Source organism: Eptesicus fuscus, chromosome 16 (genome assembly GCF_027574615.1).
Source record: "Eptesicus fuscus isolate TK198812 chromosome 16, DD_ASM_mEF_20220401, whole genome shotgun sequence".
NCBI lineage: Eukaryota > Metazoa > Chordata > Mammalia > Chiroptera > Vespertilionidae > Eptesicus > Eptesicus fuscus.
Window position 1 is genome coordinate 24,806,461 of NC_072488.1, and position 4,179 is coordinate 24,810,639.

The window sequence follows — 4,179 nt, forward strand, 5'->3', positions numbered from 1 at the left end:
GAAGACCACAAATTTGACAGTATTCTTCCCAGGGCAAATGCACAGAGAGTAATATTGGTTATAAGATGTTGGGTTTCTAAAAGATTTTCTTTAAAGTGCCCAGGTAAAGCACAGTTGTACTGATACTGAAAGCAGAGAGAATTTCCTCCTAGCTGTAATGTAGTGTGTTGAATTCCACCTTCAATAATGACCCACAATGAATACAACAGCAGGTTCCCAGCGGCTATTCTTCAATACAGACTAATGGCACAAGTCAAAGTTCAATTCATCAGAATTATTTATTTGAAAAAAAAAGAAAAAGACAATGTAGTCCAAGTCTGCAACCATCTGATGGTACCCTTTTACCCAAGGATGATGTTTAGAATATAAAGAAGTAGATGAATGGCTTCTCCTTCACGTTATCCTTCATTAACATTATTATTTTTAAATGAGCTTCTGATCCAGGCTAGAGGCTCCAGAGTTTGAAGTTATACTAGCAAGCAAAAGCTTGAGGTTCAGATCACCTATGGTTCCTATTAAAGGAAGACTGGATATGTTTTGGCCACAAGCCAAGTGTAGGGTAGGGCCAATGTCCTCTTTTGCCAAGGCAAGGAGCCTAATCAGGATTGGAGCCACATGAAAATCTACTGAACCTCCACATAGAAGGGGGCCAAGAGGAGCAGCAAAGTTTCCCACAGGAATTTATTCTGCATCTGTTCCAACCTGTGGCAAAATCCCAAAAGCTCTATGTCATAGAGACCAGTCACTGCATGTTAGCCTAGAAAATGTTCAAGTCAACCATTACCAATTGCCCACTATGATCACAAAACTTTTAATAAAGTGCCCACGACATTTAGAATCTTAATGCCAGTTCATGGATAAACACTGCTTAGCCTAACCAAAACGAGCTATACATGGTTATCTTTACAAGTCATAGAACGAGTGTGCTAGTATAAGAAGGGGAAAGAGTATACCAATATTCAGGGGGAAAAAAGGTTTGGATATCACTATGAATTATTGTCTTAAAATAGATATTTGAGGGGGCTTTCTTTGGTTTTCAGCTTGGAGGAAGCTTAGGTGTGACTTTCTTTGGTGGTCCCAAATCCAGGTTCATCCAACACCAGCTGCCTCCACCATGCCACTGAAGCTTGACCCCAACAAGATATAACTGAGATGTCATATAACTGAGATGTACCAGTGAGGAAGTCGGTGCCACGTCTGCCTTGGCCCCCAAGATCTGTCCCCTGGGCCTGTCTCCAAAAAAGGTTGGTGATGACACTGTCAAAACAACCGGTGGTGATTGGAAGGGTCTAAGGATTACAGTGAAACTGACCATTCAGAACAGGCAGGAAAAGATTGAAGTAGTACCTTCTACCTCTGCCCTGATTATCAAAGCCCTCAAAGAACTGCCAAGAGACTGGGAGGAGGAGGAGGAGGAGGAGGAGGAGGAGGAGGAGGAGGAGGAGGAGGAGGAGGAGGAGGAGGAGGAGGAGGAGGAGAAGAAGAGAAGAAGGAGAAGAAGGAGAAGAAGGAGGAGGAGGAGGAGGAGGAGGGGGAGGAGGGGGAGGAGGGAGGAGGGGGAGGAGGAGGGGAGGAGGAGGGGGAGGAGGAGGAGGAGGAGGAGAAGAGGAGAAGGAGGAGGAGGAGGAGGAGAGGAGGAGGAGGAGAAGGAGGAGGAGAAGGAGGAGGAGAAGGAGGAGGAGAAGGAGGAGAAGAAGGAGGAGAAGAAGGAGGAGAAGAAGGAGGAGAAGAAGGAGGAGAAGAAGGAGGAGGAGGAGGAGGAGGAGGAGGAGGAGGAGGAGGAGGAGGAGGAAGAAGAAGAAGAAGAAGAAGAAGAAGAAGAAGAAGAAGAAGAAGAAGAAGAAGAAGAAGAAGAAGAAACAACAAACCATTAAGCACAGGGGAAATATCACTTTTGGTGAGATTGTCAATATTTTCCTGCAGAGGTGGCACTGATCTTTAGCTAGAGAACTCTCTGGAACCATAAAGAGATCCTGAGATTGCCCCGTCTGTGGGCTGCAGTGTTGAAGGCCACCACCCTCATGACATCATAGATGACATCTGCAGTCATGCAGTGAAATGCCCAGCTAGTTGAGAACTACAAAAAAAGATATTTCCATTAAAGATGGTTTGGCAACCAGAAAAAAAAAAATTGATACTTGTCCCCACAATGACTTCTGATGACGTGAAAAGAAAGTTCTAAGGAATTCTCACCTGTGTTTCCCCTCAGCTCCACTGTCTACAGCTCACTCAGCTCACCCCATGCTCCCTGAAAGTCTGCTTCCCACGCAAGCATTACACTGACAGTCTGGCCTTTCCAAACCACTACTGGCCACCTCAACTGAAGTGATTGATCATATAACATTTAAGTTTAGGCCAGTCCTGATTCCCAAGAAACTATGACATTGACCCCATCAGAAATCAAAACCCTCGTCTGACAAGCTGGACTCATCGCACAGATGAGTGAAGGAACAGTTTCTCCTGTTATTTATCTGAAACAATGAATTTGGAACACAATTCAAATTAGCCTCAAATGCCTTAAGAGAGAAGGATTAGTTTGTACACATTGATTCCCTATAGCACCTAATGGAGTATTGTGTACAGTGTAGGAGTTCACTAATCGCTATCATTTGGTGCTTACCTTAGTACAGGTGCTGCACTTGAAGCTTTACATAACTTATTTCATGCATACCCTTTGTCATTCATTCTAACAATTCTCCTAAAAAGGTATTATTATCTCCATTTTAAAGGCTCTGGTAAATCCATTGACTCACCCAAGACAGTACAGTTACTAGTAGCAGACTGGACTTTTATCCCAAGACTGCTTCATGCTAAAGCCTAGGCTCTCTCCACTACTCCATGCTGTCTCCCTAAAAACACTTCATGAAAGCTATAAGCTCCTCCAGTCACTGTTGAACCAATGATGGAAGTCATAGGTGAGCAAACCTTCTACAGTTACAAAGTCCAGCAACAGAACGGACCATGAGGTAGTAAATAATTAGCACAGAAACAATATTCTGTCTGAAATAGTACAGAGGGAATCACTTCTCAGCTTGAAAAGCTGGACTAGATAGTCTCAATATCTGAAATCCAAAAAAAAAACACAAACACACAAAGACAAAGTCAGATTCTGACAAGTGAAGCCAAAGCTGAATTCCAGGCTCTTCCTTATATACATGAGACTCTGTGTTTCAGGAGACACAGAGATGAAAAAGACACAATTCCCAAAATGGGAAAAGGGTTGTAATTTGAGCTTCGTAGTAAACAAAACTAGGCTTTCAGAAAGTGGGAGTGGAAAAGAGTTGACTATTATTCCTAGTTCCCAATGAAGGGAACAGAGTATTTAAAAACAGAGTGGGGGAAAAATAATAATGATAAAATAAAATATAAACAGAATGGTAAGAAATTATAGAAAATATTTAGGGAAATAGAGGGTACTTCACAGAAAGGAATGGGAGATAAGCATAGAAGGGTAAACTGAGGCCAGATTATAGAGAGCTTTGAATCACTAAGGGATCTGGATTTCAGTTGCTTACACTTGGGAGCCACTGAGGCTTTTGAACAAATGAACGATTTATCCATGGCTGTGGCTTAAATAAAGTCATATGAATCCTCAATAAAATATTAACAAACAGAATCCAATAATGAATAAAAAGAATTATATACCAAGACCAAGTGAAGTTTTTTTCCATGTATGCAAAGCTAGTTCAGCATTCAAAAATCAATCAATGTAATCTACAACATCAACAGGCTAATGACAAAAAAATTATACGATCATATTAACTGACTCAAAAAAGCATTAACATTCATTCACAGTGAAAAAAAACAACACCTTAGCAAACTAGGAATAGAGAAGAACTTTATCAACTTGATAAAGAACATCTACCAAAAAATGGACAGCTAACATCATATTTAATGGTGAGAAGTGGGTAACTTTCCCCTAAGATAAGGAACAAGGCAAAGATATTAACTCTCACCATTCCTTTTCACAATCAAAATAGGACAATAAAAGGCGGGTGAGGCAGAGAAAAGTATACAGATGGAAAGGAAGAAATGAAACTGTCTTCACTCAGAAATGACATGATTGCCTATGTAAATAGATCAACAGGGCACCCAGTATTAGAGGAACCCTTACTAAATTGGTAGCATAAGTTTGAGTCAAGAAAGTGAAACTAATTTCTTAAGCTCATGCTAGAGTTA

The 4,179-nt window shown here is 41.3% G+C and overlaps 1 pseudogene; it reads left to right on the forward strand.

The window, feature by feature from the left end:
• Positions 1-1,099: 1,099 nt before the first annotated feature.
• Positions 1,100-2,074, forward strand: LOC103305422 (60S ribosomal protein L12-like; annotated as a pseudogene).
• Positions 2,075-4,179: the final 2,105 nt, after the last annotated feature.